This window comes from Melanerpes formicivorus, unplaced genomic scaffold (assembly GCF_026170545.1).
Source record: "Melanerpes formicivorus ecotype bairdi unplaced genomic scaffold, bMelFor1.0.p_v2 SCAF_2, whole genome shotgun sequence".
In the NCBI taxonomy this organism is placed as follows: Eukaryota; Metazoa; Chordata; class Aves; order Piciformes; family Picidae; genus Melanerpes; species Melanerpes formicivorus.
The window spans coordinates 23960890-23975002 of record NW_027142354.1 but is presented as its reverse complement, the minus strand read 5'-3'; positions in this window follow the sequence as shown (position 1 = coordinate 23975002).

Sequence of the window (14113 nt, the reverse complement as noted above, 5' to 3'; positions counted from 1 at the left end):
CCCATTACTACATAGCAACGAGACTCTAGAAATTCAGAGAGCAGAGAATCTGGGAAGTCCTCCCAGAAATCCTTTATTGCTACATTGTAGAATCCCTTGCACTACAGTCTCAGTGTCACACCTACAGAAGAAGTCCTGGAAGCCCTGAACGGACAAAGCAACTAATCGAAGTCCTGAGCAGATCCCTTGCAGCATCCCTACACTGAAGTCCTTGCTAGACAAAGTAGCTAACTAACAGAAGCAGAAGTCCCTAGCAGCCCTAATTGAAGCTGTTCCTACCTAAGTCCCTAACCCCCCCTAACTATTGCTCAGAGTGGCTGTTTTTATACTGTCTGTTATCAATCCCTTAACCAGTAAAACCCAGTCACACATACAAGCAAAATCTTTTCCCAGTAAGAGGTGCCAGCATGTCGAGGAGGTGGCTTCTGCAGCATGTTCAAACAAAGGGTGCCAATGTGAGGATGTTGTTCCTGGCACACATGGAATGTTATTGTTTTGCTCTACGCAGATAATTAGTCAGCTGAATTGGTCAGCTAAGGAATCATGCACTCTGCATGTATCCAGCAGCTGCCCTTGAAACAGTGGCGGCAACACTCTGGCTTTGGCCATTCCCTCTCACCAACTGTTTACCCTCTCTAGTGATATCACACTTAGTCTTCCTTCTACAGCCTGGAGCCCTGCTCAAATGCCAGGACACATTGAGCATCCCCAAAGACATGAGCTTTCCAGTTGTTAGCTACAGTGTTAAACAGACATACTTTGTTTTGATCAATAATGCAGCGGTTTGTATGTATAATGAGTGCTGTGTATGCACAACTTCACACAGCAATGTGGAGTAGAACATGGGCAGAAATTTGTGATTTTGTCCCCACTGGTGGCTGCACAAGAAAGAAAAGATCAACCCCACTAACAGATGTCCTCTTCCTTAGGCTAAAATGCAGGCAGAATAAACACCTCCTTTCAGGAGTCAGAGTCAAACATTTTATCCTGTGATTTCCACATCTGTAATTGCAGTGTCTTACCACTACCTACATTAGGATCCACTCACAAAGCTCATTTCCAGTCTGTCTAAAGAGGTGAAAATGTCAATGACTAAGTGAAACTTGCATGTCCTCCAATACTAAAAAAAAAAAATTTTATCCAGAGAGATTAGCTAAGTTTGTCTTACAGGCCCTTTTTTTACACACAGACACACACATTCTCTCTATCATGTAGAATTTTTTTCTTCCCTTCAAATTTTTCCTCCTTACTGGAGTAAATACAGTTTGTGGATGGAGAAATGTAAGTTTTCAAACTGTCAAGATAATGGCATCATCTTGATATTAGACTGTAGTTCCTTGCTTTCTGTCACTGTCATTTCAAGAGTTTATCACTAAAACAAAGCTATTAAACAGCAGTCAGGAGGATGCTCTTTTCTCCATAACCACTCCTGTTTTCAAAGGAAGTGAAAAGATGAAGGTTTAACAGCTTACATAGAAGTCCCTGAATAAGATTCAAGCAGAACAAAGAAGAAATTCTTAAAAACCAGACCACTCTCACTTCTACACTCCTTTACCTGAAAGTAAGTACCCAGCCTTATTAGTTAAGCAGTGATAAGTTTCCTTGAAAACCCAAGGTCATTCTTCTATGAAGCTTAAGACCTTTTGCAATATTACATCTTCAATTAGTATGAAATAGAGAAGCAATCCAAACCCATGACCATTCTTGGCAATCAATAGCCTATGAAAGCACCAAACCCCTGAAATCCAACATTTCATTGAAAGAACTTTTACTTCTTCACTCCTTTGGCATTTCTCCATCCATCAGGCTCTAATCCCTCCATTTTGAAGGTGCCACATGTCAGCAGTAATTCTAATGGCTGTGTGGAGCAGTGGTTCAGTACAGAAAAGGTGTCAGCAAGCTGCAAGTCTAGCAGGAGCATACGCAAGACATTGTTCTATAATTTAGCAGGGTTTCCCCCAAAAACCTTCTAATCAGCACTGAGGAAGATGCATTGATGTCGTCTGACAAGGACATGGAATTTGTTTCCTGGAAAATAAACCAAACAAAATAACCACAGTCAGGCCTAAGCTCTTTAACTGGAATTTCTCACTTCCCTGGTTCTTTGCCAGGCTTGCTTTTTCTATAAAACAATCAAGACTCAGTGGACAACAGGAAGAATTTTTTTTTTTACTGAATTTTATTCTTCTGTGAACTTCAAATAATTCAGCAAAAATCAAGGTTCTACAGGATTCTCCACCTTCAAAATGCTTCTGGAGACTTTCTTTCAAGCTTCAATGCTACCACTGCATAGTTAAGGTAACTGAAGTTGTGCATACACTGTGCTATAAAGGGAGAGCTGGCACATTGTTTATGTTAAATTGATGTTTGATCTACAATTAATAGTCCATTGAAAAGAAATGAAACAAATCCAGAGTTGCATATTTTTCATACAATATGGTGCAATATTTGTACAGTACACAAAAGAGACAGACACAAGTCTATATCTGTGTCCCCTCATCTGCTCCAGCCAGCATATTATGAGAGTTCATGAACTTGATTGAAAGCAGATATGCCTTTACTCCCCAGCCCATTAGAGAGATACAGATTGAATCTGACAGAGAACCTACTCTGTACCTGCTCAAACAACCTCTCTAATTCACGTACTCATCAGTGGCTCTAAGCCACAGAGTTGGACTGTGGCTTCTATAAAATCAGTGTGTTTTCAGAATTTGTTAAACTTCAGCCTCATGGATGCTTTTTGCAGCAAGAGACACTCAGACACCTTCTGCTGCAATGTTATCTGGACACTCTTGCCAAGAGGTCTTGTCTCCTGAAATGTGCATGTCTGGATTGAACAGCTAAACCTGCTGAAGTTTGACATGAATTGTGTCAAACCAACCCCCTGGAAAATCCCTGAGCTTCTCCTTAGACCTTTCCAGGCAGTTTCTATAAAACATGGCAAAAGTAATTTTAATGGAAGTGATGGTCAGGTTAGATAAACACAGTAAGATAAAGTCCTAAACAGGCAGAGAAATTGCTGCTTTTTGGCTTTCCACATCACACTTCATATTATATAGCATTCAAAAAGTAAATGTGAACCAGGCTAACCTGGTGCCTGGAACTAGATGATCCTTGTGGTCCTTTCCAGCCCTGAATGGTACTATGATAACATACATTACCCAAGCTGCCTGCAGGTCTCTGGTATATTAGGCATCCTTCTCTTTTCTTGCCTGTCCAGCCTAACAATTCATACTGGGTCCAGATGGTGGGTTGACTGGACTGTGCATGGTAGCAATACCCTATCCTCTGTGTGAAGCTGACACACAACACCAACTGCATGGCAGCTGGAGCAGCCTTGCAAGGGGGAAAGAGCAACTGAAGCACCAGGGAGCTGCTGTGCCTCTCAAAAGATACAAATGGGCTATGTGAGTCAGAAGAGGAAAAGCAAGGACTGACAGTTACTGTGCTGTGCAGAGCCCTGCCAAAGAGCTGAGGAGGGAATGGATGGTGCCTGGCACTCTGCAAGGACTGGGGACTCGTTGGCAAACGCAAAAGAGGAGACAGCTCTATTTTTTCTGGCTAGTCAAGGGAGTATAATTTCCTTTAGGCTCTTTAATTTATCATGGACCCATCAAAAAGAAGTGCTGCATTTTGCAGATCTTCATGTGTGCATGGCAGAACACAAGCCACATCTATGGAAAATCACTGCAGGACATAAACAGCAGCAACAACTGCAGTAGGGTACTGAAATTGTCCAGGGCATGGATCCAACTGCTGGCACCTAAGAATCTGCAGTGTTTAACTATTGGTGTGATTACTGGCACAATTTGGGCCTGTGTCCAGGCAATGCCAAGGTATGTTTAGTGCTGGAGTTTTTTCACAATAAGGCTGTGTTGATGAAGTTCCTTCATTCTGGGAGGACAACTTACCTATATGATTGCCAGCTGTGACACTTGCTGTCAGGACTGGGGAAAGAGCCCTGGTTTATTTGCTGGCAGAGATAACTGCTATTGAGGCCAGGACTGGTCTGCTTCTGTCCAAAATGTTCTAATTATGGCTATAACTATAAGCTATAGCTATGCCACTGAGACGAGCAAGTATAATATATTTAAATGCCTATTTGAACATTTCTTAAAGTGGTGAAAGAGTAAGTCAGATATATCTGATGCTGTATAGTGTACCTGTACCATGCTTTATGCTAAAAATACCTGCCAAACGCTAAATTGAGTAGTTTATAAAAAGCATGATTCTTTGATTTTATCCATTTCACTTTCTTCCCTGTCAGGCTCTGGAAGGCCAGCTGCTTCTGATTGAGAACAAGCAATATTTAATATCACAGAAATCAGCAGTGATCAAAGCTGCTTCAGCTGAAAGTTCATTTTCCGTATGTGATACTGAGTATTATTTGCAGTGGTGCACACCAGCTGACTATGATCCTTTCCTTCAAAGGGGTAAGTCTTCAGTGAGACACGCAGCACTGAACAAGCTAATCATGTTTGTTGTTTACAGTAACTGCTTGAAGAAGTAGCAGAAATGCTGCTGGGGTGAGAAGAATTCCTTAAAATGTCAAAGTTTTAATTACTCTCACTTTCATCAAAGATCTCATTGAGAAAAACTGCAGGGATGTTCACCCTTTCCTGAGGATCCTACCTGTCAGGAGGCTCAATTTCTCTGTCTCCCAAACTGTAGGTCCCCTTCCCATGACAAGGCATGAGGTTACCTCAACTTCACATGACACACATGATGTGCCTCCTCTCTTCAAGTCACAGGGACACAATGGGAGGAAGCAGACATTCTGAGACAGCATTTTTCTTTTCAGGTTGCAGCCTGTGGGGAGTTCCCTATGAACATCTACAGAGGTTTAATCTCTCTTAAAAAAAGAATCTTGCTGTGGTGCTTACAAAAAGCAACCCACAACAAAGTCAGTGTGAAAGTTCAGTAAGTTGAGACAACTGCTCATCAAGTTGCTGTGACTCCACCAAGCACATTGTCCTTCCAGTGCCTTCCTCAGGGCATGCACCTCAGTATGTGAAGTTGAGTTTTCAGAGGATTTGTGGTAGTTTTAGTCTATGCCTGTAAATTTTTTCACAGATCTTGAACAGAAAGTAGTAAAATGTAAATAAACCACTATTGGGTGTAAAAAGGAAAAGAATGATAATTCTAAACAATCCCATTTGTGAGAAACGAACTCACTGTTGAAATTTATAACCAGTTTATTATAAAATAAAGGCAACACAGCGCTGGGCGCACAGCGAGTTTGCTAGAGGCGCACCCTAACAACACGAGGTGAACTTATATAGATGGCAAACATACATATTCATATTCAAACATACATATTCCCCAGCACACTCCCACCCCGCTCCATCAGGACAGACAAAACCTGCACTTTTGACCTGGCCAGTCTTTAGACATGTTGGTGCCTCACCTTTCTCTCCCAATACACAAGAATGAACCCCACACAATACAGACCACAACCAATCAATCAGCCCAATGACTGAACCCCATGGTCCCCAGTAACTCCCCGTGTGAAAGCCAAATATTAAAAACAATTTCTCACACATTGGAGAGCAGGGAGGTCATTGTGCCCCTGTACTCAGCACTGGTTAGGCCACACCTTGAATTCTGTGTCCAGTTCTGGGCCCCTCAGTTTAAGAAGGACATTGAGACACTTGAACGTGTCCAGAGAAGGGCAACGAGGCTGGGGAGAGGCCTCAAGCACAAGCCCTGTGAGGAGAGGCTGAGGGAGCTGGGGTTGTTTAGCCTGGAGAAGAGGAGGCTCAGGGGAGACCTTATTGCTCTCTATAACTGCCTGAAGGGTGGTTGTAGCCAGGAGGGGGTTGGTCTCTTCTCCCAGGCAACCAGCACCAGAACAAGAGGACACAATCTCAAGCTGCACCAGGGGAAGTTTAATCTCGAGGTGAGGAGACAGTTCTTCACCGAGAGAGTTGTTAATCATTAGAATGGGCTGCCCAGGGAGGTGGTGGAGTCACCATTCCTGGAGGTGTTCAAGAGGGGATTGAACGTGGCACTTGGTGCCATGGTTTAGTCATGAGGTCTGTGGTGACAGGTTAGACTTGATGATCTTTGAGGTCTCTTCCAACCTCATTGATTCTATGATTCTGTGATAAGATTTAGTTCCCAAAACAATTCCTTTCTCTCTTGGGCTGGGAGATACTGACTTGCTGCTTGACCTTGGCTCCATTGTTTTGGCTAACTTCTCTGCTCCTTTCTCTTGTCCCTTTTGTCTTGGGGTGGGGGGTGGAGGAGGGCAAGTAAGGGGGAGACAGAGAGGGAGAAGTTAGTAGTTTCCCCTGGTCCTTGGCCAGGGGGCTTCTTGTGCTGTTTATTAATTGTAAATATCTGTAAATGTTGTATATTTGTACATATTCATTGCATTTCATTGTAGATTGGGGTTTTGCTTGTAAATACAGCTTTCATTTGCTTCCAACTGAGCTGGTCTGGCAAATTTAATTTTGGAGGGGAAATTTCAACCCACCACAGGATTATTCAGGAAAAAAAGGGTCACTTCTCTCTACCAGTGGGTCCCTATGAGTTACAGCTCTTATGGAGCTTTCTCTCCTTTCCCCTTCCACTCCATTTCCACAGTAAGTGTTTGAGTTCCTTATCATGCTTTAAATAGAAATCAACAGGAATGGCAGGAAAAGCTGATCAGCTTTGCACACAGCAGGAGGTGCTACTGCAGTCATCAAGAATTAGCACTTGGGTTTCAACCCTGGGACAGAGAGATAGCAAAGATGTTATGGGACACATGAGTTTCTACTCAAGCATCACTGAAATGACAGCAAGAAGCAAAGCTCCATTACAGGTGGCATGATGTCTCTGCCTTCAAGTCAACCACTCCAGATTTATACTTGTGCTGCACTTTGCATCCCTTCTTCCAAAGCAAACACTGCAGTAGTCTTGGATTAACAACTACCATTATGAAAAAAGAAAGAGTGATATTAACAAATCACAATCACCTGCGAATAATTTGAAAAAGAACTACTTAACTTCTGCATAAACATGAAATAAATTCAATATCTCTATGATGACTGTCAACTTGTGTATCGGTTTGGGATGTTCTGTGATCAGGAAAAAATAATGTTCTCATTTTTACTGACAATATTAAAATCCAGGGAGTCTTTTTATTGACAAGTACATTTTCACTTAGCCTAATCAGCTAAATGATAACCGAAAACAATGTAGCACAGCAGTGACACAGCAGACTGATTCTGAAGGGAGAGTTTACAGATGTAAGCACCAATAAAAGTTGTTGAGTTGGTTTTTTTCCTTCCAAGTAGTGTAAAAAATTGTCTCTATCATTTCCGAAGACAAACACTTGGAGCTTGTGATGGATGTCATAATTGCAAATTTAGCAAATGTATGTACAAATCTAGTGGGTTATTTATAAAGGTCTCTGATGTAAATATGGATGAACCAACTGGCTTAAGCTAAATTATTTGGCATACACATACTGTACTTGTGAACCAGAAACTTAAAATGCGTACCCAACAGTGAAACTCTCTGAATAAGGGACACCATTTGCAGCTTGCAGGCCTTTAGTTTTATTTCCTCAATGGGAGAGGTATTAAAGCATCAAGACAGCTAACCTCAATGCTCAATTCTTTCTCTCTTACATTTCAGACCTTCGCTTTTGCAAAGGCCATTTATATTTGCAAAATAGAAAACAAACATATATGTTCAAATTGGTTACTTTCCCCTAGAAACCTTTATCTATGCCTGATCTCATACAGGGATGTTTTTTCTGAATCTGAAAGCCATTGATCCTTAGGTTCTTTTTCTAGGTCCAACTGCAGCTGGACCACAGTCCACATGTTTTTACCTTTGTATCCCATCCACAAAAATTTTCTTCATCCATATATGTGAACAGTCCAAAAGTTGCCAACTTAAAGGCAGACTGGACCTGAGCTCCAAGTCTGTGCTGACTGAAAATGGAGTCTCTTCAGGCTATGCTTCACCATGGCTGGTCACATGATGCTATTTATAATTCCATTAACCTAGAGTGAAGTTAATGGTGTTGTATTAGTAGTCCCAAGAGGGGAAGAGTTGAGATGTAGCATCAGATAACTCAGGGAGAGATTTTGGGTTTAAAACCTACCTACAACCAAGAGTATAGGAGATGGGTAAAATGGAGGTGTTAAAATTTCCTGATTCTCGAAAACCATTATGATCTGCAGAGACAGATGGATTTTGATGGAGTTTTGGCAAAATACAGCTATGGGCACAATACAAATGTGCCCTTTGTTCAAGTTGCCTTGCCCAGCATCAGATGTAACCTCCAACCAACACTTTGCTTTCTGAAGAAAAATCCTTTTCTTCTCCTTCCTTTTCCTTTTTGATTCCCACCTACTCTGCCCCCCGCAGAAATAGTATTCTATGACTTACAGCAGATAAACTCCTAATGATAGGTCTCCTGGTTTCTTTTTTATAAAAATGTAGAAGCAAGACAATTCCTCACCTCTCTGACATTGTCACTAACTTTACACAATTTTCTCACCAGTGTGTTGTAGCAAGGGGAAATGCTTTGATGAAAAATGAGCATCTTGCCCTAGTTTCATAATGGCTTTATGTTAGGACCTAACAAGAACTACTCGAATGCCTCAAGCACTTTTAATTTCTCTTTTCTCTCTTCCTTTGCTCACCAGCTACTCCATGCCTTGTGATCACAGTAATAATGTAACACATCTCTTAACACTCCTTCTGCTACCCTATTCCTTTCACTCAGGAGGGCTTTTCTGCAAGTTAGAATCATAGAACAGCCCAGGCTGGAAGGGACCTCCAAAGATCATCTAGTCCAACCTCCCTGTAGTCATCAGGGACATCCCTAAGTAGACCAGGCTGCCCAGGGCCTCATTAAGCCTTACCATTAATATCTCTAGGGAAGGGGTCTCAACCGCCTCCCTGGGCAACCTGTTCCAGTGTTCCACCACCCCCATAGTAAAGAACTTCTTCTTGATATCACATCTGAATCTGCCCTTCCCTAGTTTGAAGCCACTGCCCCTTGTCCTGTCACTGCAGGCCTTTGTAAACAGTCTCTCCCCATCCTCCCTGTAGGCCTCCTTCAGGTACTGGAAGGTCTCCTTGGAGCCTCGTCGTCTCCAGGCTCAACAACCCCAGCTCCTTCAGCCTATCCTTGTAGCAGAGGTGCTCCAGCTCCCTGATCATTTTCCTGGCCCTCCTCTGAACCAGCATCATCAGGTCCATGTCCTTCCTATATTGAGGGCTCCAGACATGTACACAGTACTCCAGGTGAGGTCTCACCAGAGCAAAGTGTCAGAATCACCTCCCTGGATCTGCTGGCAACACATCTTTTGACACAGCCCAGGATGTGATTTGCCTTCTGGGCTGCAAGCACACACTGTCTGCTCATGTCCAGCTTCTCATCCATTAGCACCCCCAAGTCCTTTTCCACAGGGCTGCTTTCTAAAACCTCATCCCCCAGTCTGTATTGATAGTGAGGATTGTTCCTGCCCAGGTGCAGAACCCTGCACTTGCTCTTACTGAGCTTCATGAGGTTCACCTGGACTCACCTCCCCAGCTTGTCCAGGTCCCTCTGGATGACATCTGTCCCTCTGGTGTATTGACAGCACCACTCATCTTGGTGTCATCTGAATACTTGCTGATGGTGCACTCAATCTCACTGTCTGTATCACTGATAAAAATATTAAACAGTACAGGTCCCACTGCGGACCCCTGAGGGACACTGCTTGTCACTGTTCTCCTTACGGACTTCAAGCCATTGAGCACTACCCTCTGGATGTAACCATCCAGCCAATTCCTTATCCACTGAACAGTCCACCCATCAATCTGTATCTCTCCAACTTGATGAGCAGGATGTTGTGGGGAATTGTGTCAAAGGCCTTGCAGAAACCCAGACAGATCACAGCCATAGGTGGTCCTTTATCTATAAAATTTTGGAATATTAGTTACAATATTTTATGATTGTTATCTTATTTCACAAACCATATATAAAATCTAACAGCAACTGCAGGTGCATCTTATTGTACTTGTATCTGGTGCATCATTGCTCACAATTTGTGATCATCTGCTTAACACCACATGTGGTAAATACTGTTTATCTTGCTTTTCTTCTAAAGTGTCTTTGTCCTTCTAAACTGTTTTTTTTTTGGGGGGGAGGTTCAGCTGTCACAGATCAGCTTGTTCTCATTCTTCCTTTCACAGGCAGGTAAGAAAACATTTTTTTCCTTCTCTGTAGCCCTATGTACGAAGACCAATGGTCTCCTTTTAGACCTTCAGTGCTATTGCATTCTCCCTGTGAGCCAGCTGCTTCTCAGATTCACCTGGAATATTTAGTAGCATGCAGAGGTCTTTTATCCTCTAGCTGTGCACTGGACAATTCTCCCCTGCATTATTTCAGTGAGTCTCTTTAACAAAACTGCATTAAAGCTATTGTGGTAATTTTCATTCAGAGATTCAGAAAATGCTTTTGCTTTCTTTCAGTGGAGACTTTGGCTTAATGTAAGAAAGTGAAATCCTTCAGGTCTTCATTTCATTAGTCCTTCTAGTGAAAGCTGAGTATTAAAAGCCCAAACAAGTAACAGTTTAATACATTACACAACAGGCAAGTGGGCATTGCCAAGATCTAAAAGTGAGAACACATGCAACTTTATTATTAAGACCTTTTTTCTCTTCTTTACAACTGAATTCTGAAGATTGTTCCATAAAAAGAAGAGAGCTATCCAATTGGTTCCTTTCCTCTGAAATAGAAGGCTAAATGTAAATGCTGAATGGCAGATCCTTAAAACCTGGAGATGAGATTGTTAAAAAAAATTAGTAGCTGTTGTATCCTTTTATTTCTTCCAGGCTTAAGAGGGAAAAAGTCACTTATTGTAGTATGTTCTTGCACAGTTGAAGCAGTAAAAAAAACAACAAAAAGGAAAAAAAAAAAAAGCAAAAAAAACCCCCAAACCCCAAACAACAACAACAAAACCCACACCAACAAGATTTTGTGTTCACTAGAAAAATCAGTTGTATTAGCATCTATGTAATTTTAAATCCCTGTAAGGCCTTGGCACCTGTAGATTTTGTGGCTAGGTAGGTAAATAAAAGAAGCATTGTGCCACAAACTAGTGGGACACACTTGACAAGATTCGTTTTCTTTTCTCCCTTGAGCCACTTTAGAATTGCACTTTCTCACTGTACCTCAAAAAAGGAGCATCCCCACCTTTCTTGTCTGCAGGCAGAGAGCTGTGCTAGAGGAATGTCTTCCTCACAGCAGCACACAAACATTAAACCAAACCCAAGGTATGTATTTTCCAAACAATGGTGGATAATGTCTCAAGGAAACTTAAATGGTATAGATTTAATTACTATCATGTCAAACAGCTTCAATTTAAATATGTAAATATCTGTCTTTGATCTGGAGAAATTAAGCATGGGTACTGGTTTGGTAGATGGGTTGATGTTATGCTTCAGATAATAATTTCATTTCCTCCCAGTGCTTTCCCACATCAGGCACACATTAAGCCTGTTCATCATTAAACTACATGTGGTACACTGGTGAGCAAGCCCATGAGAGGCCAGGAGAAATTTCTATTTTTATCTTCCTAAATTGAGACTGACGTGCTGGCATAAATAAGTACAAATATTTCCAGAAGGTTGCATTTTCAGAGTCTTTTCCCCTAACACAAAGAGCAGCAAGTTATTATTCTGCCAATGAGCAAACAAGAACACCCACAACCATTTGGTTGAAACAACTTCCTGCCATGCTCAAAATGATGGTTGAGCTTAGAAACGTACACACAGACCCTAAAGCACCAGTTCATGCTTCCAAGTGGCTCTGACAGCCCAGCTGCTGCCACAGCAACACAGCATGGCCACCTCCCCCAGCCTCCCCCTCTCCTGGTTCCCCCCCTTATTCCTCCTCCCCCTGGCATGTGCACACATGTGGGTAGGCAGCCAACTTAGAACCTAGGTGTCAGGAAACAATTCATTTTTCTATAACCACAGAACCAGGCTGATATGAAGCACTCTCACATTTGAAACAGTCAGGGAGCATGCAACAGAGCTGCGTGGGTAGCAGAAGAAAAACCCTGGAACTGGAGATGAAAAGAATAGGCTTTAAACCCATGGCAGAATGATAAGGGTAAAAAAAAAATATCAGAAAACAGACAGGTCAGCCTGCAATCTCCCCTCCTAAAGATAAGTCAGAAGGACAGTGTGTATCTCCCTCCTGAAGCTTTGTTAATTTGCTGGAAGATTTAGAGGGAGGGAATGTTAAAAAATTCTTCTGTGCCTCTACTTTGCCAGAAAGTTCCCTAGAAGCAGAATACTTTGCATCACATCCTCAGCTTTATAGCATATTTTAGAAAAATGCAATGTGACAAATGTAACCTAATACACGCACAATGAAAGCAGGCATAGCACAACTGTTTTATAGATGCAAACTAATGTGTCCGCTGGTGTTCTGCTGTGCCGGAAAGCTTAATGTTGTGTGATAAAGGAAGAAAATCAACCCCAGAAAAGTGAAACTATTATAGATTATGATCAGCAAGTACCCATCCAGTCTATCCTGATGCAAATTTTCTTCTTCACAAAAGGTCCAGGTAACAGGAAATTCTTGTCTAGAAAATAAAGAGTAGAGGGAGCAACTGGCTTGTGCCTGACAGGAATTTCTCCAGCAGCACAGAAAGGCTCATTAGAATTTTTCCCATGACACACCACAAAAGATGGCTGGAGAAAACAAAGTGAGGTGCTGGAGCTCTGTATATTTCTTTGTCCTTGAGAAGCCTGGCCTTGCTGAATCTCACGGGCTAATGCATGCATAATCCGGGGCAGCTGATGAAGTTTATTGTGTTGCCGACTAAATCGAGATGAGGGAGGGAGGGAGAGGGAAAAGCAACGAAGTTGGCTCGAATTAAAACTCTGCAATTGTCTTTAATATTTACATAATGTGCTATCATGATTGCCCCTTGTTGGAGACTTAAGATGTGCAGAAGAAAATTATGTGCTGGAAGTCCCCAGCTGAGGAAAGAAAAAGCAAGACAGCCCCTTCCCCTTCCCCTTCCCCCATCACTCCAAGCCAAATCAAAAGCCACAGAAGAGGAACTGTGTCAGGACTCTTTATAAAGCTGAGAGCTCTGCTGTGGGTTCAGCACATGTCCCTCTGCATTCCGACAGGCTGCGAGTGGCTGACTGCACTGGCAGAGACTATAGCATCCAGGTCTCACTCACCTGGATAGGTGTGTGTTGTTCCTCTGGCACAGGGCTCAACATTCAGCAGAGGCCAGGGAGAGCTGCTAAACCCACTGAGTGTATCTGGTGCTAACTCCCAGACTAAACTGAGAAGTGTCCAGTGGGGAAGAGGCCACAAGCACTACAGCAGAAGGAAGAAATGCCACCTCAGAGTAGGGTAACTGTTCCTTAAGATCTATTTCACCAATGACTGTCATAAGGAGGTTTTTAGATAGGAGGTGAACATGTAATTCTATTGAAAATTAATAGAACTGTCATTCATGTGTTTTAAATTTAAAAAGTGTGAGATCTGAATCAAAAATGGAGATCTGCAGCCTGAGGTTTATCTCCAGCTTGGGTCTGAGTACTATGGATTAGAGCCACCTCTATAGTGTTCTGAGTTGCAGCTACAGGTCTCCTGATATTTGAATGCTTATAACCACTTGTGCATGAAGCATAGCTAGCTCCCAAAGAGATGTTTTAAGTATCTGTATGAATTATCTTTTCATTTGGGATTGTAATTCATAATTGCATACAAAGGCAGGCATGATTCTGCTCTCAGTGCTGCTGTTACCACTTGGGACAAAAAATATTCATTGCAGTTTCCCCCATGGAAAACTCTTCTGACTTCTCGTTGACTTTTCTCATAGAAAACAATAAATAAGTACAGTTTATGTTCTTTTTGTGAAAACAAATATGTCAACGTTTCTGGTGATAAAGAGGTTTTCATCAACTAGGAGCAATAAGTTGTTTCCACAATATTGATGTCCCTCCACTTTGTAACAGATCCCATTGTCATAAAAAAATAAGTTTTGTCTCTGCTTGTTTTTCTCAAACATTTAAGGTCTGTATCTAAAAGAGAGTCACAACTAGATCAATGTGTCCCCTACAGATTGTTCAGGTTCAAGCTTCCATA